The following is a 25,188-nucleotide window of genomic DNA, read 5'->3' as shown; positions in this document are numbered from 1 at the left end:
CTCCAGCAGCTGTCACCTCCAGAAGTTTTCTGACGACTCGGCCATTGTGGGCTGCGTGTCTAGGGGGGACGAGCTGGAGTACAGGTCAGTCATCAAGGACTTTGTTGACTGGTGTGAGAGCAACTACCTTTGCTTAAACACTGGTAAGACAAGGGAGATGGTGATTGACTTCAGGAAAAAGTCCACACCACATCAACCGGTGAGCATCCAGGGCTCGGACATTGAGCTGGTGGACAGCTTCAAATACCTGGGTGTTCACCTCAACAATAAACTGAACTGGTCCACACATATCAACGCCGTGTATAAGAAGGGCCGAAGTCGCCTCCACCTCCTGGGGAGACTGAGTTCCTTCGGAGTGTGCAGACCACTATTAAGGACTTTCTATGACTCCGTGGTAGCCTCTGCTATCCACTACGCTGTGGTCTGCTGGGGAGCAGTAGCACGGACCGGGACAGGAAGAGATTGAACAGGCTGGTCACGAGGGCCGGCTCTGTCCTGGGCCGCTCGCTGGACTCGGTGGAGGAGGTGGGAGAGAGGAGGACACTTTCCAGACTATCCTCCATCATGGACAACACTCTTCACCCACTGCACCTGACCGAGGAGGAGCAGCTCCTTCAGTGGCTCAGGCACCCCAGTGTAGGACGGAGCGTTATAGAAGGTCCTCCCAACTGGTGTCAGGATATTTAACTCTTTACTTTAAATATCCTGATGTTAATCCGTAGTGTGTTTTTCTTCTTGTGTGTTTTTAGTTTCTGTTTTTATTTTATTTTATTTTATTTTATTCTGTTAATAGTGTTTATTTTCTAATATTGTAAATAATTTGTATATTTTTAAGATCGTTTTATTTTATTATCTTTTTTATTATTTCTTTTTTTCCTTGCACTTTATTTTCGCTGTGCTGTTGTAAAAGTGTGTTTCCCCTCTGGGGATGAATAAACGTATTCTATTCTATTCTAGTAGTAGAAGTAGTAGAAGCAATAGTATAATTAGTAGTTAAAGTACAAGTATAATTAGTAGTAGTAGAAGTAGTAGAATCAATAGTATAATTATTAGTAAAATAACAAGTAGAATTAGTTGGAGTAGAAGTAGTAGAAGCAATAGTAGAATTATTAGTAAAAGAAAAAGTGGAATTAGTAGTAGTCAAAACGGTAATATAATAGGTAGTAAAAGTAGAAGTAGAATTATAGTAAAACTACAAGTAGAATTACTAGTAAAAGTACAAGTATAATTATTAGTAAAAGTACAAGTATAATTAGTAGTAAAAGTAGAAGAAGTATGATTATAACTAGTAAATTCAGTAGTTGAATTAGTTGTAAAAGTATAAATAGTATAAATAAGTAGTAACAGCAGTAGTGTTATTATTAGTAGAAGTAGTTTAAATTATAAGTAGTATGTATAAGTAGTAAAACCAATAGTAGAATGAGTAGTTAAAATACAAGTATTAAAATCAGTAGTATATGTATAAGTAGTATACATTGTAAGGAAATGACAACTTTACTGTAATCAATCATCTAGATTTAACACACATTTCAAATAGTCACTTCATTAACTGATAATCTTTTATATTTAATTCATATTAAATTATCATTGTCTTGCATTGCATTCACTTAAACTAAACTCAAACTACTCAGGTTCACATCCACGGTCAGGTCACACACACAGAAAGATTAAACAATCCCAGATTCCCAGCAAGTCTGTGTGAACCTGTTTGAGAACTCACACTGAAAGACACAACAGGCCAGCAAGTCGCTGCGAACAGACTCTCTCTAGAAGACAACAACCTTTGGTAAATTTCCACAATGACCACGTGCGGCGGCCATCTTAGAATCAAGTGTTTACAGTCACTGACCAATCCTACATTCACAATTGACTAGAGGCGTTAACCTGAATATTCTACTATAAAGATCCACCATTTTGTGAGATCTTTGCGTTCTGGCATCCGAAGACGTCTGCGATAAATCTCTCTGCTTGCTAGCGCCGTGTTCACGTAAGTTTGTCTCTGACTTATGTGCATAATTCACTAAATGAGCATTTTTCTTAAACTCATCCATGTGTCTGTCCTTCATTTTCCACCACCACGTACGAGGCTGGGGAGGGGTCGGTTCACCGGAACACAAAATCCCCACAAAATATAAGTAATAAAAGCAGTAGTAGAACTAGTATTCAGCATATTTCAACAGTTACCATAATAAAGTAGTAACAGAGATTCAAAGTACTTCACTGATACTAAAATAAAAACTCTGAATCGTCCACATGAAGAACTTTGTTCTCTAGAAAACAAGCTCTGCTAACTTGACTTGAGGAGCTTCTTTTGTCTGGTCCTGGTAGAACGAGGAACCTTCGTCCTCACAATCCTCCTCAGACACACTTGTCTCATCACCTTCACCCGGATGTGTTTAGAAATATGGATGTAAACAGTTCAGATGCTTCATCTTTGCTGTTCTTCAAGGTCAGAAAAGCAAACCGATAACTTTCGCCAAGGCTAAGAAATTAGTAACAAAAGCAGTGAAACGGTTTCCGCTTCCGTCTTCCGTGGCACAGAATTATGTCACAGAGGGACAACTGTGACAACAGTTATGGACAACTGTTAGCCACACTGTGAGAGTCTTATGAAATTTCTGTTCCTGCTCTACACACAACAATTAAAATAGGTAAAATAAACGTATACCACATCCAACGCAAGTAACGTCACTTGATCACTATTGTTCCTGTGGGCAGATTATCCGTACACCAGGCTATTATACAATAACTCCAAATCGTGGTTGGAGGCGATCCTTTAAAAATAATTGGGTAGCTAAGCCAAAATTTAAGGTTGGAGTTTTGAATGTTTGAATCCTCGTTGGGTAGAAGCTCGTACCACAGTCGTGATTTTCCATTTGTTTAGGCCTAAAAAATAAAGTTTGCAGTGGTGTGAACACTGAAACTAACAAACATGTATTGGAAGACGGTTAGTCTTTAATTAAAGTTTAGGTACCACAGTTTAAGTTTTAACACTTTTGATAATTACGCAGCTGTCAGCTGGGCTCACACAAGAGAAAGAAGGGGGCTTTAGCTTGACTCAGATAAGGTGAAATAGAGAAAGGAGGGGCTGTGGGTTGTGGGTTGATCATACACACACACATGCAGAATGGATCCCTAGGTCATTGGGGGGTCAGAGGTGCAGAGAGAGAGAGACAAAGATAGGAGCTTTGGGGAATATTCACTTTAGGAATCTCTGTTTAAAAGTTTTGGTCAGAGCCAATACACAAATATTTTAGGTTATAACCAAAATTTAGCAATTTATCAGCACCAATTATGTAGTAATGTTATATATGTTCTTTATAAAAAGCTTTATTTCCGAACATCCAAGTTCTGGTTGATTTAACTTTAAAATTGCCTCTAGGTAAAATTTAGCTGAAGTTGGAGCACCACCCTATGATTTTATAGTACAAGGGAAACTATTAAATGTTCTTGGATACTAATTCATTAATTATGAAACACTTGTTTTAATAAATCTCATTTACTGAAGATACTACTTGTTGTCATGATTATCTGTTCTTTACTGAGTAAGAGGCTCTTAAATTGATTATACAAAAATTGTAAAGGCAACTGATGTACTTTTTCATAAGATTTATTGAAAGATACAAAGAGAAAAGAGAACAGTTAAGAACAATTTAATGGAATGATGATGCTTTGATATCATGGAAGGAACAATATTACTCCTCTCGTGCTCCTGATTGGTGGATGACATCTGATTCCTCAACCCCACATTGGCTGGAGATGGTCCACCCCTCTGTCCTTTGGATTTCTCTCCTCCTTCGAATTGACTTTGAAACTTCTTTTATTTGACGTTATAGAACGATCTAAGGCTCACATAAAATGCTAACTTATCATACCTTCCCAGCTCTTTCTAAGGATCACAATGATATCAAACATTACATGTTAGGAAAGCACAGTATTGATATGTATGTTCAAACACCATATACACATCAAAGCACTTTTATATTGTGTGGAAACACACACTCACAAATACACATATACTCACATGCGTGTGGATATATAATAATCAAAATGTGGGAACCATTATTGAATCATTAGGTGTGTATGACATTTGATTAATGGTGACCTGTCATTGTGACCTGCTATGTAACTTGATGTTCTGATTCTGAGAGGGAATTCACTGGGGGGCAGATAGCGAGACAGACAAAACACATCTTGCTGACACACTGGAACACATCGTCCCAGGGTCCTGTTTTATCAGCTAACTGACGTTTGTACCGCGATTGACACATGTAACCAACATCCTGGACAACGTGAGCCGTCAGACGAAGAACCACACCTCTATAATTAACTGTCTTGAATTTTATTGGCTTGTTTGAATATGTAATCACACATTGTTTTCTTTCAATAAAACGAAGCCGCACTGTGGGGCTTGTCAGAACTTTCCTCGGATCCGGCTGGGCAGTAGCAAGTGCAGTTTGCGGAAACTGTAGTACTGGAGTTCTCCCCTTTTGCAAAACGTTGATTCGAAAAGACCATTCTGTCTCTTCTAAGTTCTTCCTCCATCCATTTCATCTTTTACGTGAAGGCAGCGATTCGTGTTCCGGGACGGTTTATTGAAAGATACAAAAGAGAGTGTGTGTGTGATCAGCGACCCCCCGGAAATTGTTTCATAACAATATACCATGGGGGCTCGAGCTTTCAGCCGCTCCGCCCCACGCCTCTGGAACAGCCTTCCCCCGGACATCAGAAATATGGACTCACTTCTCACCTTCAAATCCCACCTTAAAACTCATTTATTTAGGCAGACATACTCACCAATGGACTGAAAATCTGCTGCAAGCTCTGTGCTTTTTAACTTGTTTTTCATTGTGTTTTTGCATTGTTTTCTGATTGTTAGGCGACCTTGAGTGCCCTGAAAGGCGCCATATAAAATAAATGTATTATTATTATTATTATATATATATTTATATTTCGTCCCTACTGACCGCCAGAGGCGGTGCTTCAAGCACTGAATGTATCCATCTCGCGCATGCGCAGTTCGAGTTTAATACCAACAAAGTCACCTGTGACCCCTGATGACCCCGGAAGGGGTATAACTTCCGGTGACATCAGAGGATCTGTTCCTTTTCATCTTCTCGCTGCGCAAGTAGCATGTCACCGAGCTAGCTCAAGGACTAGCTCTTTCGTTGCCGGTAGTCACGCGACTTCTGTCGGAGCTGCGAAACTTTCGCCCTCCAGAGACTGCAACGAACTTTCGACCCGGAGAAGTTGTAGCGGTTCGCCGTGGAAACGTCCGGAGATCGTCTTCGTTTGGCTGAGTACCAATTTTCTTTTCATTGAATATCATTACAACCTGTTGTGCTCGCCATTGGTTGTATTTTGTTTTATTTCGGTGATGAAGTGGGTTCGCTCCCTCTCCCGACTTTGTACTCTTTATTATATAGCTTTGAATATCAGTACAACCTGCTGTACTCGCCATTGGTTGTATTTGATTTATTTCGGTGAAGAAGTGGGTTCGCTCCCTCTCCCGACTTGTACTCTTTATTATATATCTTGAATATCAGTACAACTTGCTGTACTCGCCATTGGTTGTATTTGATTTATTTCGGTGACTAAGTGGGTTCGCTCCCCCTCCCGACTTTGTACTCTTCATTATATATCTTTGAATATCAGTACAACCTGCTGTACTCGCCATTGGTTGTAGTTGATTTCTTTCGGTGACGAAGTGTGTTCGCTCCCTCTCCCGGCTTTGTATTCTTTGTTTATATATCGGTACAAACTGCCCTTGAGTGCCGGTGCAACTTTTTCACTCTTGGTTCCTTACATTTGTTGGTCAAGACAGTGTTTTCTCTTCCAACATTTGTACTGCTGCCTTCAGCTACCGAAGTGGATTCCTCATATTTGTTGGGGACGACTGCGTATTCGCTTCCTATCCCAGCATTTGTGCTACTTCATCCCACATGTGTAAACACTCGTTGGTGAAGGCTGTGTTTTCGCACCCGCTCCCAGCGTTTGTAATATTTCTCACATACATGTAAACACTCGTTGGTGAAGGCTGTGTTTTCGCACCCGCTCCCAGCGTTTGTATACTCCTCTCATATATGTAAACACTCGTTGGTGAAGGCTGCGCTTTCGCCCCCGCTCCCAGCGTTTGTTGTTTTTCTCTGTGTGGCCTTCGCCTGTTGCTAACATGCTTGGCGGCCACTCCTGCTCGGTCTGTATGGCTTCTCTGCAGCCCGAAGACGGCCACGATATGTGCCCCTCATGCCTTGGTCTCGAGCATCTGAGGGAAGGTCTTTCAGAAGATCCCTGCATGAACTGCAGCTTCATGCCCCGGGGAATAAGGGCTGCCAGACTTGCTGAGGTAGAGCAACTGTTGGGCCTCGTTTCGTTGCCCGAGCAGTTAACCTCAGCCCAGCGGCAGACTCCAGCTCAATCCCGCCGATCTAAACGGCGGGCTGCTGAGACTAGAGGCCCCACTTCTAGGAAGAAGGTTAGAGAGTCCGGACTTGCTTCCAAGGTGGACCAATTAATGGAGGAAGTTGATCAAATGAGATCCTTCTTCCTGGCCTTCAAGTCTGGGACTGGTGAAAGAGAGTTGGGTGATCTTGCTCCTCCTCCAGCCATCTTGGAACCGGAGGAAGATATAATCTCCATGGCAGCTTCAGCCACTGAGTTCGCCGAATATGGAGAGGAGGTGGTACCACAGCGTGTAGCCTCCCACGCCTCTGCGGCGGCCTCCCGTTCTTCAGCCCACAGCTCTACTGTCGGTTCTGGAGACGGCTCTATGGGGGCCATCATTCGTACGGCCCTGGCTCGCCTGCAGTTGGATATCCCGCAGGCTCAGCCAGCTTCGGCCAGTGCCTTTTTCAGACGCGGATCAGCTCCCGTCAACTTTACTGTGCCTCCATCTAACGAATATTTGAGAGAGTTGCATGCATGCTGGAGGGACTCTAGAGCCCTCTCTCGTGCAAACTCAGACGCCCGGACCCTGGCAGCCATGCAGGATGCACCCAAGTTTGGGTTGGGCCGCATACCAGCCGTCGAGCCGGCAATAGCTGCGTTAATTGTCTCACCCGATGAGGCGCTGAGACCGGATGTGAGGTGTCCTCGTTCCCAGTGTCGGGTAACAGATGACCTGCTCTCCAAAACCTATGACGCAGCGGCACGCATGGGACGCATAGGTAATTCTATGTCCCACCTGATGCTTGCTTTATCAGCATCTATACAGGAGACCCCACTGGATGCTTCCGTCCATAATTTCAGCGACGCTTCCCTGCAGGCATTCGCGCTGATGTCTAGAGAGCTGGGGCGGTTGATGTCTACTCTTGTCCAGGCTCGCCGCCAGGTCTGGCTGGCACAATCACCTCTGACAGAGGCATGCAGGAGAACCCTCCGCAGTGTTCCAGTGGAACCGGGGGAACTGTTTGGACCTGCAGCGCTAGAGGCACTTGAACGAACTGTCCAAGCCAGACAGACTCAACAGCAGCTGTCCGGGCTTCGCAGGAGTCGGCCTCCTCCGGGCAGACCTAGGGGATCTTCAGCTCCCCCCCAGCGCCGTTCTCAGCCACAGGCTTACCCCAGAGGCTACCTCAGGTCTCAGCGCCCAAGCCCACAGCCTGCTCAGCAGGCGGCACAGACCTTTCGAGCCACTGAGCGGCTGCCCTCTAGGCAACCTCAGGCCCCACATACTGTCCGTCGTACCCCCAGAGCCTTTCGAGGCCGGGGGACCCAGCGCTGAGGCATTGGGGTCGGCCGTCGGCTGTTTTTCCCAACAGCAGCTCAGCTATTGGGCTGCTTCCACCCGGGACCCTTGGGTGCTCTCCACCTTGACCAACGGGTACAAGCTTCAGTTCCGACGCCGGCCCCCAACCATTGGCCGGGTCAAGATGACCATCATATGCGACCCGGCAAAAGCCCAAACCCTCACCCAGGAGTTGTCCGTCCTCCTGGACAAGGGTGCAATCGAGCAGATAGATCCCCTGTTACAACCAGGAGGGGTCTACTCGACTTATTTTATTTTCTGGTTGCAAAGAGAGATGGCGGACTCCGCCCTATCCTCGACCTAAGGGGAGTCAACAAGTTCCTGAAAGTCTTGAGATTCCACATGCTCAGCCCTGCAGAGGTTCTGCGCACTGTCTCCAGGCAGGAGTGGTTTACTTCAATAGACCTGAAGGATGCTTACTTTCATGTGCCCATAGCACAACACCACAGACGGATCCTGAGGTTCGCCTTTCAGGGACGTCATTTTCAGTTCAGGGTGCTCCCGTTCGGCCTCTCCCTTTCGCCACGGGTATTTACCAGGGTTGTAATGGCAGCCCTTTCGCCCCTGCAGTCGCAGGGCATGAAGATCCTGCCCTACCTAGACGATTGGCTCATCTGTGCTTCGTCCCGGTCTCGGGCGACCCTGGACACCACAAGCCTCCTTTCCCATGTGTCTCGACTAGGTCTCAGGGTGAACTCTACAAAGAGTTGCCTAGTTCCCTCACAGAGGACAATTTTTCTCGGGATAACTCTCGATACAGTTTCAATGAAGGCCTGGCCTTCACCACAGCGGGTGGACGACATCCTCCGCCTCCTTCCCCTCTTTCGCAGGGGCACGTGGTTGCATTACGTGGAGTTCCTACGACTCCTAGGCAAACTGACGGCTGCCGCCACCGTGGTCCCTTTGGGGCTGTTGTCGCTACGCCCCCTTCAGAGGTGGCTGAACGACTTTCATTTGGATGTCAGGTGGCACCGGCACAGGAGACTCAAGGTCTCACACCGTTGCCTTCTTGCTCTGGCTCCATGGAGAGAGAGAGGTTTTCTCCTCCAGGGCGTGCAGATGGGTTTGGTTGCATTCCGCCGAGAGGCCATCACAACAGACGCCTCCCTCTCAGGGTGGGGTGCAGTGTGGCAAAACCGTACAGCCCAGGGGCTGTGGTCTGCTCGAGACTGCTCGGTGCACATCAATGTTCTAGAGCTACGAGCTGTGTATATGGCCCTGCACTACTTTCTCCCCTTCCTGAGAGGGCGACATGTGCTTGTGCGGTCAGACAATGTGTCGACCGTATCGCATATAAACCACCAGGGGGGCACCCGGTCTGCACAGCTGTTGCAAGCATCCCGGGACCTCTTGCTGTGGGCGGCTCCACGCCTGGCCAGCCTAAGAGCAATGTATTTGCCCGGGGACCGGAATCAGGTCGCAGACCTGCTCTCTCGGGGCAAGCCCCCATCGGGGGAATGGCGGCTTCACCCAGAGGTGGTGCTCAATATCTGGGACACATTCGGCAGAGCAGAGGTAGATCTGTTTGCCACAAGGGAGTCGACCCATTGTCCCCTCTGGTTCTCCCTGAAGGAGGAAAGCAGTCCTCTGGGCCAGGATGCTCTTGCGCACGACTGGCCAGAAGGTCTCCTCTACGCTTTTCCCCCAATACCTCTGATATTCTCAACACTGCAGAGGGTCCTCCAGCAGGGTCACAGGCTGCTGTTGGTAGCCCCCTTCTGGCCAGGGAGAACATGGTTTCCACTGCTGCGCAGGCTCTGCCGCAGCTCACCATGGCGCCTCCCCGACAGGAACGATCTCCTGTCTCAGCTAGAGGGCCAGATTTGGCATCCCGACCCTCTTCGCCTGCAACTATGGGTCTGGCCGCTGCAGGGCCCAACCCGCTTCTGACGCAGTGTTCAGATGCTGTCTGCGACACTATACTAAATGCCAGGGCGCCTTCTACACGGCTGCAGTATGCAAATAGGTGGCAACTGTTTACTGCATGGTGTTCAGACAGGGGTGAGGACCCTGTGCACTGTTCAGTCCCAAAGATTCTGGAGTTCCTCCAGTCACTATTGGACAGTGGCCGGTCTCCTGCCACACTGAGGGTATACGCAGCAGCCATTTCCTCTCAACATGCTCGGGTAGATGATAACACAGTGGGGTCCCACAGACTGGTGTCCCTCTTTCTAAAGGGCGCGTGGCGATTACGCCCCCCACGCACACAGCGCGCCCCAGCATGGGATTTGCACCTGGTGCTCGACGCTTTGTGTCTGCCTCCCTTTGAACCCCTGGCTCAGACAGAGCTGAAGTGGGTTTCTGCTAAGACTGCTTTTCTCCTTGCCATCGCTTCAGCGAAGCGTGTTGGGGAACTACATGCCCTGTCTGTGAGTGAGTCATGTCTGCGGTGGAGCTCAGACGGCTCAGGGGTTACCCTCTGGCCAAATATGGCTTTTCTCCCAAAGGTTCTGTCACTATCGAGCCTCAACCGTCCCATTCAAGTGGCACAATTTATTCCCCCGGAAGGGGAAGACAGGTTGGGACTGCTGTGCCCTGTGCGGGCTCTAAGAACCTATATAGCTGCAACCGCAAGTATAAGACAGTCGGACCAGCTCTTCATTTGCTATGGTGGCCCTAGGAAAGGCTCTGCTCTTTCCAAACAGCGACTGTCTCACTGGATCGTGGATGTGATTACCCACGCATATAAAGGAAGTGGTCACCCCCCGCCATTCGGGGTGAGGTGCCACTCTACCAGAGCGATGTCTACGTCATGGGCAGCCCTACGCGGGGTACCCCTGGAGGACATCTGTGAGGCAGCATCTTGGGCCTCACCAAGCACTTTTTTCAGGTTCTATCGGGTGAACGTCACCACTCCTCATCCATTAGGTGTGGTCCTGTTGCCCGACTCTGTTGCTTCCCCTCAATGAGGTACGTACTGTGATTCTTTGTGACCTTGTTGTTATGGGTCATCCAGTGCTTGAAGCACCGCCTCTGGCGGTCAGTAGGGACGAAATAGAACGAAAGTTACGTATGTAACTACGGTTCTATGAGTCCCGGATGACCGCCAGAGCGTTCTGTCACTCAGAATCCTTGTGTTTTCGCGAGAAGATTCTGCAGGAACAGATCCTCTGATGTCACCGGAAGTTATACCCCTTCCGGGGTCATCAGGGGTCACAGGTGACTTTGTTGGTATTAAACTCGAACTGCGCATGCGCGAGATGGATACATTCAGTGCTTGAAGCACCGCCTCTGGCGGTCATCCGGGACTCATAGAACCGTAGTTACATACGTAACTTTCGATATATATATAGTTCATGTGACTTCCTTCTGTGGCGTCTCTTTACCAGAACAGATTTTATTGAACAAGAAAAAGACATTTAATATTCTGAAAAGTCATCTGGTCATTCTGCTCTTCTGGTCATGATGTCTTTTGACCATGTGTAAAATGGCCTTTTCAGAGTAAACTGTCGGGTCCACCAGAATATTTAGGAGCCGAGTTATGTGCTTTACTCGCGGAACCAGAGGGCGAGAAAATCGCATCAAGTCATGTTATTTTGATGAACAATGTTTGGCTAAAACATGAATGTTTCTTATGATAAACAAGAGGGAAATGTTAAAGAATTGATGTTGCTTTTATAGTCGTATCACAATATACATGTAGTCATGCTTGCTGCTGCTCACACTGAGCATGAAGGAATGTGGCCAATTAGAGTTGAGTTTCTAGAGAAATGAGTTATGCCACGCTCACTGACTCATAGAGAAAACTGTTTTTTGCTGGCTGCGTCCAGAAAATCCCTGACACAGACCACACTTCAGAACCTCTGAGCTGTGTTGCCACATGGACACCTACCACTCTGTGTCGTCGGACCACCTCCTGCTCCGTCAGGTCCGACCTGTGGACCATCAGTTCAAGGAACCTCTGAGATGATCTGGTGTCCATCAACTCACCCGGTGAACTTCAGACAGTGAGCCTCGTCGTCCCAGACCCAGCTGTTGGCAGCTTGTTCGTTCTTCTTCTTCGCCTTCTTCTTCTTGCTGGACAAACTGCTGATCTGGGACGACCACGGACTGTTGGGTGAAGACGTGAACGATTGTTGAGCCATTAGAACCTCAGACTGACCAGTGAAAGAACTCTCTTCAAATGTTCTCATATCAAAGGTCGTCTTATTACCTCGAGTGACTTTCTTCTCTCGTGATGCCTTAGATCTCAAATGTGACTTTATTCTCAATATTGTTTGATTAAAGTTGAACATTATAGTTGAAAATTGTTTGATTATAGTTGAAAATTGTATGATTATAGTTGATAATTGTTTGATTATAGTTGAAAATTGTTTGATTATAGTTTAAATTGTTTGATTATAGTTGAAAATTGTTTGATTACAGTTGAAAATTGTTTGATTATAGTTTAAATTGTTTGATTATAGTTGAAAATTGTTTGATTATAGTTTAAATTGTTTGATTATAGTTGAAAATTGTTTGATTACAGTTGAAAATTGTTTGATTACTAAAGCGGATAAAACCGGAGTCCGTTTCTGTCGCTCCAACACGACGTCACCTCCGGGTCTTAATACTTTGCTTTTTGGAGAAAAAAGGATCAATTCAGAGTGAACGGTCGTTTATTCACCGCTTCAAAACAAACAAACATACAAACTTTTACGATCGAAAGGACTCGCTCTTTGCCGGCAGCTCTACAGGTCAATAGCTCCGGGAAAGACGGTCTTGGGTTATGGGTCGTCTCTACATTTAAGGGAAAGTTTCCTGTCCAGGGGGTCGCCTATTCCGGGGCAGTGGTTCTTTTATGTTAACTCCTGTTTCGAGTCACCTGGAGAGTAACTTCCTTCCTTGCCTGTTGTGTGTTCAAGTTCCTTTGTCTTCCAGCCCCCCTCTTTTGGGTGTGTTCCGTGTTGCCCTTTTGTTTCACGTCCACAGGTGTGAACAGAGCAGACAGACAGTCCTTCATTAAATCGCTGAATAATCTCTAGTCTGTTTCAAGCTACCCTTGACACAGTGTATATCAGTATGAAAGTGAAATGTTGGTTGTGAATGTGTATTTAAACGTTTAAGCTCTTAGATGAGGCTAGTATTTTATACTCTATATTTTGATCATCTTTTTAGCATTAATTTAACTTATGGCGTATACGTATAGTGTAGAATAATTTCCAATCTAACAACTCCCCCTGTTGACGTGGCCTTTACAGGTCACGTCATAAACAAAAAGGTCCAATTTTCTAAGTAAATGGTTGTTCCGCAGCAATATTTTATCATTACTTTATTATTATATTATCTAATATTATCATTTTCCCAATAACATATTATTATCATGTACCTGCACACGCTATATGTATAACCGAAAATATAATCATCTGTCTGTTATGTTAAAACATTTTAAAACGGTGACACAAGGTTTGGCCTTATTCAGAAGTGGTCTTTCATCATTCTTTCATGTTTCTCAGCAGTCCAGTCCATCAGCACTATCGTTATCATCATCCTCTGCAGTTGGTCTGTTCGTTCTTCATCTTCCATAGTCGGTGTGACTGTTCTTCTTCGTCATCTAGTCCTCTTCGTCCATGTTCCGATTCCAGGCGTGCAGAGGAAAAACTGATCCCAGAAATCCGTCTTCTTCGATCTTCTCCGAGTCCATCTTCTTGAACCTACACACAAACAACCTTCATTCATTCACTTCTTCCGGTGAGCCTTTGATCGGCTGCTTGAAACGTAAGCTCCTGCAATAATTGCCAAAAACAGTCGTTTTAACGACTACTTGTCCGGATTTTATGCTCATATCACTTAAGATATGTCTCAAGCATCTCGGATCTATGATCGTGATGCTCTTCTAAACATCAGAGAGTCGATGGAGGACTTCACTCGCGACCGTTACCAACGTCCGGTGAACGTGTTTCCGGCTCCGCTTCTCATCGACTCTGTGGAATATCGTTTGATCTCTCGAGTACCGGGCGATTTCCACAAGGGATCGAGTCGGGCTGGAGTTCAGGTCAGGATGAGACGTGCAGTTGCGATCGCTCGGAACAACTCTGACGTCATCGAACGTCATCGATGTTTGATCGACATTCCTCTCACTGTGTGTGACGACACATCAGCGCTGCCGTCTGTCCAGACCTCAACGAAAGGTGGTAAGATTTTTTCATTTCCTCTCTTTAATTCGACTTTTACAACCGATTTGAACTTCAGTGACAGCTGGTACCACGTGACCGCTGTTCGCTTCAAAAGATCCCGCTCTGCGCGCCTGTCAGTGACGCGGCGTCGTCAGTGACGTCATCGGTGCTGAATGTGGGACTTCTTAATGTTCGCTCCATTACTAATAAATCCTTTATTCTTAATGATCTTTTCACAAGAGTTAATTTGGATTTATTATGTCTTTCTGAGACTTGGCAGAGAGAGGAAGAGTTTATTCATCTGAACGAACTCTGTCCAGTAGGGAGCGCTGTCCTGGGGAAGCCTCGCCTCTCTGGTCGTGGAGGAGGTCTTGCTACTGTTTTTAGGGAGAGTTGTTCTTGCAAAGTGATTCAGACACAGGAATTCACTTCTTTTGAGTCTCAGATGATCTTGGTTGGTTCTACAAGACCTTTCTATTGTGTGTCAATCTACCGTCCGCCTGGTCCTGCGACGGTGTTCTTGAAAGACTTTAGTGACTTCTTATCTTCCATTATTCAAATGGAATCTGTTCTTATTCTTGGAGACTTTAATCTTCATGTTGATGACGTCACATCTTGTTCTGCTAAAGAACTTTTAACTTTAACTGAAGCCTTTAATTTTGAGCAACATGTTTCTGAACCCACTCATCAAAAAGGCCACATTTTAGACTTAGTTTTTACTCTTGGCCTGAACATTTCTAATGTATCTGTACATGATGTCCATCTGAGTGATCATTCTCTTGTCTTGTTCAACCTGGACTTCATCCCTGAACCTAAGCCTTTGAAAGTTAGGTCTCAGAGGCGTGTCATCTCAGCCGATACTGCAGACAGTTTTTCTGCTATGTTTGACCGTCTTTCCTTTGATGACTGTCCAGATGTGGACAGTTTGATTCACTGTTACACTGATCATTGTGTTGAAATACTGGATCAAGTGGTACCTGTTAAATCGAACTTGAAAATTCAGAAAAAACGGTGCCCTTGGACAAATGAAGATCTCCTGAGTCTGAAGAGACTTTGTCGAAAGACTGAGCGTCTCTGGAAGTCTACTAAACTTGAGGTGCACAGACTTCACCTCAGGGATCTGTTGACTTCTTACAATGAGATGGTAGAAACTGATAGATCTGATTACATCAGAAAACTGGTAGCAGCAAATAGGAAAAACCCCAAAGTTTTGTTTGACACGATTAATTCTCTCGTGTCTCCTGCTCCTCAAATCACGCCGGTCTTCTGTGAAGCTGACAGCAATGCATTGTTGAGATTTTTCATTGACAAAATTAAATTGATCAAAGAGAAAATCTCTCCCCCTTTGTTGGGAACCCCTACTGTCTCTGAGCCCATCTCCTCCTCTTGGTCATCCTTCACTGCTGTATCTTTGGGTGATATTTCAGCACTAGTGAACAAGATGAAACCCTCCTCTTGCTCAGATGACGTCCTTCCTTGTAGGCTTTTTATCAAAGTATTTGATGTAATTGGCCCCTGGGTTACCAATATGGTGAACCTCTCCCTTTCCACAGGGGTTTTTCCCAATGCATTTAAACATGCCATTGTGGAGCCTCTGCTCAAAAAACCAGGCTTAGACCCAACTGACCTCAGTAATTTCAGGCCTATTTCTAAGCTCCCTTTCTTGTCCAAGATCTTGGAGAAGGTGGTGTCTGAGCAGCTGTCTTTGTTCCTGGATCAGAGTTTCATCCATGAGAAGTTTCAGTCTGGCTTCCGTAAACATCACTCTACGGAGACAGCTTTATTGAAAGTGTCCAGTGACATCATGATGTCGGCTGACTCTGGTAAATTCACTGTTCTGGTTCTCTTGGATCTGTCGTCAGCCTTTGACACAGTTGATCACCAGATCCTGCTGAGAAGACTAAGGGATGAAGTGGGACTGTCTGGGTCTGTGTTAGAATGGTTCTCATCTTACCTTTCTGGGCGCAGTTTTAGTGTATCTGCCAATCAAATGAGGTCTGAATCGGCAGATCTGTTGTGTGGAGTCCCTCAAGGTTCTGTTCTGGGTCCTTTATTGTTTTTGCTGTACTTGATTCCCCTTGGTAAAATCATTCAGAGATTTCCAGATGTTTCTTATCACATTTTTGCTGATGACATCCAGCTCTACTGCTCTTTTGACCCAACTGAGCCCCAAAGGCTGAACAGCTTAGTCAATTGTTTGCTAGAAATCAAACAATGGCTGAGTGAAAACACTTTACAGCTTAATGTGGACAAAACTGAAACTCTGGTGATTGCTCCTGATGATAAGATTCCAGGGTTGAGTCAGTACTTGGGTGACTAAGGTCAGTCTGTCAAACTGAGCCTGAGAAACCTGGGTGTTGTATTTGATAAAGACATGTCTCTTGTTCGACACTGTAGAAAACTGACCAGAAACTGTTTCCTTCAACTGAGAAAAATCTCTAAATTTAGGAAAATGTTTTCACAACATGATCTGGATCTTATAATCCATGCGTTTGTTTCTTCTCGTCTGGACTATTGTAACAGTTTGTTTTCATGTCTTAACAAGAAGGAGCTGTCTCGTCTGCAGTTGATTCAGAACTCTGCAGCGAGAATTCTGACCCGCTCAAGTAGGAGAACTCACATTTCTCCGATCCTTAAAACTCTTCACTGGCTTCCAGTTTCTTTCAGGATCAACTTTAAAATTCTGGTTCTTACTTTCAGAGCTATTCATGGTCAGGCTCCTCCTTACATCACTGATCTGATCCAGCCTTACACCCCAGCTCGGTCTCTGAGGTCTGTGGATCAGAATCTACTTATGGTTCCACGCACACGGCTCAGGACCAGAGGAGAGAAATCTTTTCAGGCTGTTGCTCCTAAGCTTTGGAACAATCTTCCTCTCTCTTTGCGCTTGATGGAGTCTACTGACTACTTTAAGAAACATCTTAAGACGTTTCTATTTGTTCAGGCTTTTCCTTGAATTTCTCGAACTCCTGTGTTGTTCTCGGTGTTGTCTTGATCTTTGAAGTATGTACTGTTTTGAGTATTGTTTTGATTGTTAAAGCGCTTTGTGACCGTGGTCTCGAAAAGCGCTATATAAATAAATATTACTTACTTACTTACTTACTTCATTCAGGAGTAGCTCTGACCAAAAAAAAAGGTTTTTATTAATGTAATAGAATTGGGTAATTTCCCCATGTACTTATCGGCTTGTTTCTTCTGATGGGGAATGTGGTTGATGCTTCTGAGTGCGTTTACTCATCCAGGTCAGAAAATCCTGCGTCCACTGATTTTGACCCTGGTTGGAGAGAGTAATATACACGTCCGCTGACCTCTGCCTGTTATCTGGCAGTATGAGCGACCACAATGCATGTTCTTTTACCCCATTTGTTTTGTTGTTCGTGTTTATTTTGTATTTTTATTATTTCCATGTTGGTTCTTATTAACATTTTTTATATATTTTTTTTTTATTTCTACTTTTAATATATATTTTATTTCTTCTTTAGTTTATTTTAAATCTAGATCAGTTTTAGTTTTAATCTAAATGAGCTAATTTTTATTGTTAGTGTAGTTTAAGTTTTTAGGTTCATTCTTAGTTTTTGTTTGCTTATTTTTTCATTTTTCTTTTCTTTTTCGCTTTGATTTACCCGGGGCCTCCCCCATTTAGGACATAAAACCAGGAATCCCCAAATTAGGAACATCACTGTCATCAATAATGTTCACTGTTCATTCATTCCATTCATTCCATTCATACATCAACCTCCCCTAGAGGACACATAACATCTTTTTATGTTACCTGTCCTTTGGGTTACTGTTGTCTGATCATCTCAAAGATCACCTTGATCCAACTCCCCCTGTTTAACTACGCCGTCTCTGCTGTAGTCCTTCTTGTGGAACCTGTGAGAGTCTTAAGATGTTATTTTACCAGGTTTTCTTCAAATGGTGGTGTGACTGTTCTGCACTGGTGTTGGTGCCACCCCTGCTGTGTCACATTCCAGGTATCTCCACCTGAATGCTAATTTAAACCTGGATCCTCCATGACCTTTGTTAGGTCATTTTTAAGGCTTCCTTTGTCTCCTTCAACTGTAAAAGGAGAACTAGACATATCCGTTAAATACAAGAAAAACATATAACTTTTCTTTCTGCAAAATTGAAACTGGGGTGTTATGTTGTCTGACCTCACCTGTGCTGAACTTTGGAAATCATTCCTTTACCATTGAATTAAAACCTACATCTATTTTATATGAAACCTTTTAAAAAAAATTCAAATGAATGTCACCACTATTTATTTATGTTGCGAAGACTTCCCTGTCAGAACCATGTCTTCTAAATGAGATTGTAAAGCATTGTACAGTAAGGATGCAAAAGTAACCATTTTCACTTTCATTGATAAATTCAACTTCTGTAATTAACAAATTCCTGATAAAAACATATCTCATGGGCTTTGTAATGCAATGTTTTTTCAAAGCCAACTAGAATCCTCTGTGCATCACCGTCTTGCCCAAAAAAACATCTTTCCTTTTGACCAATTGTTTTTATCATTAATTACATTAGAGACCTTTCTTAACTGACCATTTCAGCAACTGATTCACACCTCCACTTCTACAACCTGATTCACACCTTCATTACTACTCAAAATTCTTCTCCTTACCTACAACCTACAACTGGACACAGAAGTCACTTTCTCCATGAGCCTGACATCATCTCCTCTGTTGCACCACGGCTCATGTTGAATTGTTTACAACCTGTGGAATGTCGGCAGGGGTCCGTGTCCTTTGTTTTAACTGTCCTCACAACACAACTCGCTCCAGCCTCTGTGCAGCTGATTTAAAACATCTCCTGTCCTGTAATTACACAACTTAACACATTCAGTTAGTAATAGCCATGAAATTGAATTCCTTCGTCTTGATGATTATTTATCTGTTGTTTTTAGCTTTTCTTTGTGCTATCACTAGTTTGATGAGGGCTGAGGACTCATATCAGGTAGGGGCAGTAGATGCCGGCCCCTTCTACTCGGCTTGCGGAACTGTTGTCTTGCATGACTACTGAAAAATCGACATCCCCTTTTTATTTTAAGAGATTTGTAATGTGCTGGGATCTGTGGGTAGAAAGGACATTCATTTCTCCAGTGACCTGGTTGTCCACATGAAAAGCAGCAGTCGTTGCCTGGTGTGAAATACTGTTGGGCTGCAGCCATTTGCTGCCGCTGTTCAGCTTCCAAATCTTTGTGCATGCATGACATCAGTTCATTCACATCCACCTTTGTAGGGAACACCTTTCTCATGGCCTTAAATATTCGTTTTGCATGAGGAGAAAAAAGTGCCTGATATGGCTCCCTACAAGTTCCTGCTTTTTCCTCTATTTTTAACAAATTATCAAAACCCACACATGCCATAACAATTTGTCTCCAATCTCCAATAGCCAATACAATTCCTGTCATATTGTTGCAAAAAACATTAATCCACGGACCTGCTCCCCTTTCCAAAGGAGGAAGTTTTTCTTTCAGACATTGTACATCCATCATAGTTGCTGAGACGTAATCAGTATAATCCCTCTTTCTTCTACTCTTCATCACTAGAGGAAACTGTCCATGAGGTCCTGTTCCCAATCCATCTAGTCTCCCTTTCTCACCTTTTCTAGTTTTAACTTTATGTTAAGAGGGTGTCAGTGGCGTGCCTGGGTCAAGTCTATAATTACAATGATTGTCTTGTTCCTCATTCTTACTGCTGCTTCTTTCCTCACTGTCATTTTTCTTTTTCAATTTTTCTGATTTGTCATCTACCTCCTCACACAGCTGCTCTATAGTTCCAAGTGTACTTGTCATGGCTGCACTCACATCTTTATCTACTTTTTCTTGTCTTATTGCTATTTCAAACATGTTAAGTGTGGCTAACAGATCTCTTGTGAGAATGTCTTGCCTATGTGTTATTATTGCTACATTATCGATTATCTCTTTTAAATGTATCATTTTTGTTTTATCTATTTCATTACCATCTTGATCCATCATCAGCTGCCCTCCTGTAACATTGAACACTGGAGCCTGGGTGTTCACTTTCTCTTTCATTACCATTTTTTGCAATCTATCAGACAACATTTGTGAGTTTACATTTTGGTTTCCACCTTCTAGGTAAGGTGGTGGTGAATCAGTTTTTTCAGTTACATTATTTTCATCAACAACTTCCTTTTTAACAGCTTTCACTGGTGCCATCACTTCAGTATTTAACTATCATTTTTACCATTTCCATAATCACAAAAAATCTGTCTCCATCAGTTTTAGTTTTTTCTAACAAAGCCAGTCTGAGTTTTTCACTAAACAACATGCTTGTTTTTCTCCTCCTAATGACTTCAAGTTCTAGATTAATATTTTTCACATTTTCACCAAGAATATCTTCTTCAGGCATACGCATGCCCCAATCAGGCAGATTTCCAACCTTTCTTTGCTTTTTAGCCCATTTATACCAGTTTTTTACAACATTTTTCCGATCCAACGGAGCAATTTTTTCCACATACCAACTTACAGAGCGAAACAATACAGCACCACATGATCCTATTCCACAAGACTGCCATTTTACCCGCAGTTCAGATAAATCCATTTCTTATTTTTATTTATTTTATTTTTTCCTTATTTTCTTTTTTCTTTTTCTTTCATTTATTTTTACACTGTTGTTTACACAATTGTTCGTCTCCCTCTCTATAAGAGAACTGTCACGCTTGAATACCTATATTATAATCGCAAACTTTATTATGACATGACAATCAAATAAAGTTAATTTTACCATTTAAAAAAAAACTGATGGAACTTACAAGAAAAAACTCTTTTTTAAACCAATAGAAACTGAAGAATTTCTTTCCACAAAACTTGAAAAACACGTATTAACATTAACGTCGCATTTAGTCAAGAAAGTCGTTATTTTTTTTATCACAATATAGGTTCTCACTATGCAACCAACGTAACATAAGAAACAACAAGAGTATTTGAATTCGTAAAACTTGCGGCGCAAGAAATGATTTTTTTCCCAAAAATATTATATACTATATATATATATATATATATAACACGCTTGAATACTTATTTTATAATTACCAAAAATTTGTATAAAAAAAACTTGAACAACATGAAATTCACAAGCAAAAAACGCTTTTTTCAACCAATAGAAGTCCACGGCAGTTGACCGTGAAACTTCTTTTATAAATATAGTAAGCCGTTTTTTCTTTCTTTTAAAAATAAACTCGCAGCATAAAACTTACAAGAAAAAAACTATATTTTTTAGCCAATAGAAATTTAAGAAAGCTATAAGTTTCTTTATTTAAAACTTGAAAAACACACATTAGCGTTAACGTTGCATTAATCAAGAAAGTTGTTTTTTGTTTTTTATCATAACATAAGTATTCATAAGGCAGCGTAACCTATAAAAAGCTCTATTTTTTCCCATTCACACGCCGTTCGTACTCAAGGGGATTAAGCATCTCTAAAGGGTGAATTAAATGCCTTTAAAGCGTGCTAATAGAGATATATTTGTCACTCGATAGAACCCCCGGCCAATTATGTTCAATCTGTGATTACTTTAGGTGCCAAGAGTCGTAACGGAAAATAAAACCAAAACCACAACAACAAGTTATATGTTTGCTTGCCTTACAAGCGGAATCAACGCACAACCCATCCACTCATACGGCTTCTAAATCGATTAACTCAGCCAGACGAAACTAAATGCAGAAATTAAATAAAAGGTTTTCTGCTTACCATATTTTGGGTCCGTTCGTCTGACTGGCCTCAGTCGCCGTCTTTTCGTCCAACAATCTCCAAACAAATCCGGGTCACTCGCACCAATTAAAACGATTAAAACTAGTCCGTTTCTGTCGCTCCAACACGACGTCACGTCCGGGTCTTAATACTTTGCTTTATGGAGAGAAAAGGTCAAAATGCAGAGTGTACGGGTCGTTTATTCGCCGCTTCAAGTCAAACAAAGATACAAACTTTACGATCGAAAGGACTCGCTCTTTGCCGGCAGCTCTACAGGTCAATAGCTCCGGGAAAGACGGTCTCGTGTTATGGGGTTTCACTGTATTTAAGGGAAAGTTTCCTGTCCAGGGGGTCGCCTATTCCGGGGCAGTGGTTCTTTCAAGTTTCTTCAGTCTCGGGTCACCTGGAGAGTAACTTCCTTGCTTCCCTGTTGTGTGGGCGGATTCCTTTGTCTTCCAGCCCCCCTCTTTTGGGTGTGTTCCATTTTGCTCTTTTGTTTCACGCCCACAGGTGTGAACTGAGCAGACAGACAGATGCTTCATTAAGTCGCTGATTTATCTCTACCTGTTTCAAGCTAGCCTTGAGACAGTGTATATCAGTATGAAGTGAAATGTTGGTTGTGAATGTGTATTCAAACGTTTAAGCTCTTAGATGAGGCTAGTAATTTATACTCTATATTTTTATTATCTTTTTAGCATTCATTTAACTTATGGCGTATACGTATAGTGTATAATAATTTCCAATTTAACAATAACATACTCATTTTTGTCATTCATTATTCATTCCTTTTTAAATAAATCTATAAAACGTCACGTCGTGGTACGCCTCTCTATTCTGGTGTAATAACGGTCAATTTAAGAGCCTCTTACTCAGTAAAGAACAGATTATCACGACAAAAGTAGTAAACTTCAGTTAAATGAGATTGATTAAAACTAGTGTTTCATAGTTAATTAATTAGGCCAATTAATTAATTATTATTCACGTAAATGTAATAGTTTCCCTTGAACTATAACCAAGGGTGGTGCCCCCTTTCTTCAGGTAAATCTTACCTAGAGGCAATTTTAAAGTTAAATCTACCAGAACTTAGATGTTCTGAAAATAAACCTTTTTATAAGGCCTATAAATCACTACATTGAGCACCACCTCTGGATGAAGCCGCCACTCCCCCGACGGAGGCTTGCCCCGAGAGAGCAGGTCTGCGACCTGATTCCGGTCCCCGGGCAAATACATTGCTCTCAGGCTTGCCAGGCGTGGAGCCGCCCACAGCAGGATGTCCCGGGAAGCTTGCAACAGCTGTGCAGACCTGGTGTCCCCCTGGTGGTTTATATGCAATACAGTCGACACATTGTCTGACCGCACAAGCACATGTCGCCCTCTCAGGAAGGGAAGAAAGTACTGCAGGGCCATATACACAGCTCGTAGCTCTAGAACATTGTCAAGTCAAGACTCAATTACACTCCAAACCAGCAGAGGGTGAACATGTGCAAAAGACTCTGGTGGGACCAACATCCTGGCCTGTGTTGCCAGTAGGACCGAATTCACCTGCGCACCCACCAGAACAGCATGGCCTAAATGTTTGGACTGAGCCAAGTCAGTCTCTCTCACCTGCTCCTGAAAACAGGACATGACCACAGCTCCTGATCACCAAGAAGATGCAACTGGTAGGAAAGAAACTACTTTTAGTGAGAATTATGTTTGCTCCTGAGTGCTAATAATTGATTAAGATACTTTTGTTTAAGCTAATTTAAGCTTGCATTTTGTCTTTTGGTTTGCACTTAAAACACGTACTTAAATAATTTTGTAAACTTGGTTGGAAAAGCAAGTTATATGAACATTTTATTTAACAAAAAGTTGACCTTTATTGAAATGTATTAAAACTAATTCATGTTTCTGTTTTAAAGGTTTTCAACCTATTCTTTATTGACAATTATATTCCGAACTGGAATCTTCGAGTGAAATCATCAGAAGAAAATAAAAAACCAAAGAAAGAGAATTGAGTTGTCCTTTGCATCCTTCGACAAGTGGTCAAGCCCTTTTCAAGTTTAGGCATAGTTGTGGTCCGAACACACACAGAACTTGACAAACATTGATTTGTTCCGAGCAGTCTCGAGCAGACCACAGCCCCTGGGCTGTACGGTTTTGCCACACTGCACCCCACCCTGAGAGGGAGGCGTCTGTTGTGATGGCCTCTCGACGGAATGCAACCGAACCCATCTGCATGCCTTGGAGGAGAAAACGTCTCTCTCTCCACGGAGCCAGAGTAAGGAGGCAACGGTGTGACACCTTGAGTCTCCTGTGCCGGTGCCACCTGGCATCCAAATGAAAGTTGTTCAGCCACCTCTGAAGGGGACGTAGCGACAACAGCCCCCAAAGAGACCACGGTGGCGGCAGCCGTCAGTTTGCCTAGGAGTCGCAGAAACTCCACGTAATGCAACCACATGCCCCTGCAAAAGAGGGGAAGGAGGCGGAGGATGTCGTCCACACGCTGTGGTGAAGGCCAGGCCTTCATTGAGACTGACTCGAGTGTCATCCCGAGGAAAATTGTGCTCTGCGAGGGAACTAGGCAACTCTTTGTAGAGTTGACCCTGAGACCTAGTCGAGACACATGGGAAAGAAGGTTTGTGGTGTCCAGGGTCACCCGAGACCGGGACGGAGCACAGATGAGCCAAACGTCTAGGTAGTAAGTAAGTAAGCATGTAATTTTTATTTATATAGCGCTTTTCCAGACCAGGGTCACAAAGCGCTTAAACAATCAAAACAATATTCAATAAAGTATATACTTTAAAGGTCAAGATAAAACTGATAACACAGGTAGGGCAGGATCTTTATGACCTGCGACTGCAGGGGCGAGAGGGCTGCCATCACAACCCTGGTAAATACCCGCGGCGAAAGGGAGAGGCCGAACGGGAGCACCCTGAACTGAAAATGACGTCCCTGAAAGGCGAACCTCAGGAACTGTCTGTGGTGTTTTGCCATGGGCACATAAAAGTAAGCATCCTTTAGGTCTTTTGAAGTAAACCACTCCTACGGAAACAGTGCGCAGAACCTCTGCAGGGCTGAGCATGTGGAATTTCAAGACCTTCAGGAACTTGTTGAGTCCCCTCAAGTCGAGGATAGGGCGGAGTCCGCCATATTTCTTTGTTACGAGACAGTAAGTCGAGTAGACCCCTCCTGGTTGTAACAGGGGATCTATCTGCTCGATTGCACCCTTGTTCAGGAGGACGGACAACTCCCGGTTGAGGGTTTGGGCTTTTGCCGGGTCGTGTATGATCCTGACCCAGCCAACGGTTGGGGGCCGGCGTCGGAACTGAAGTTTGTACCCGTTGGTCAAGGTGGAGAGCACCCAAGGGTCCCTAGTGGAAGTAGCCCAGTAGCTGAGCTGCTGCTGGGAAAAACAGCCGACCCCAATGCCTCAGTGCCGGGTCCCCCGGCCTCGAAAGGCTCTGGTGGTACGACGGACAGTATGTGAGGCCTGAGGTTGCCCAGAGGGCAGCCGCTCAGGGGCTCGAAAAATCTGTTCCGCCTGCTGAGCAGGCTGTGGACGTGGGCGCTGAGACCTGAGGTAGCCTCTGGGGTAAGCCTGTGGATGAGAGCGGCGCTGGGGGGGAGCTGAAGAACTCCTAGGTCTG

At 43.9% G+C, this 25,188-nt stretch overlaps 1 pseudogene; it reads left to right on the top strand.

Moving 5' to 3' along the window:
• The first annotated feature begins 6,295 nt into the window (after nucleotides 1-6,295).
• Nucleotides 6,296-9,637, top strand: LOC148083055 (uncharacterized; annotated as a pseudogene).
• Nucleotides 9,638-25,188: the final 15,551 nt, after the last annotated feature.

The sequence above is a fragment of the Callionymus lyra genome, chromosome 3 (genome assembly GCF_982586985.1).
Source record: "Callionymus lyra chromosome 3, fCalLyr1.hap1.1, whole genome shotgun sequence".
Taxonomy (NCBI): Eukaryota; Metazoa; Chordata; class Actinopteri; order Syngnathiformes; family Callionymidae; genus Callionymus; species Callionymus lyra.
This window is presented reverse-complemented; position numbering and strand designations above follow the sequence as displayed.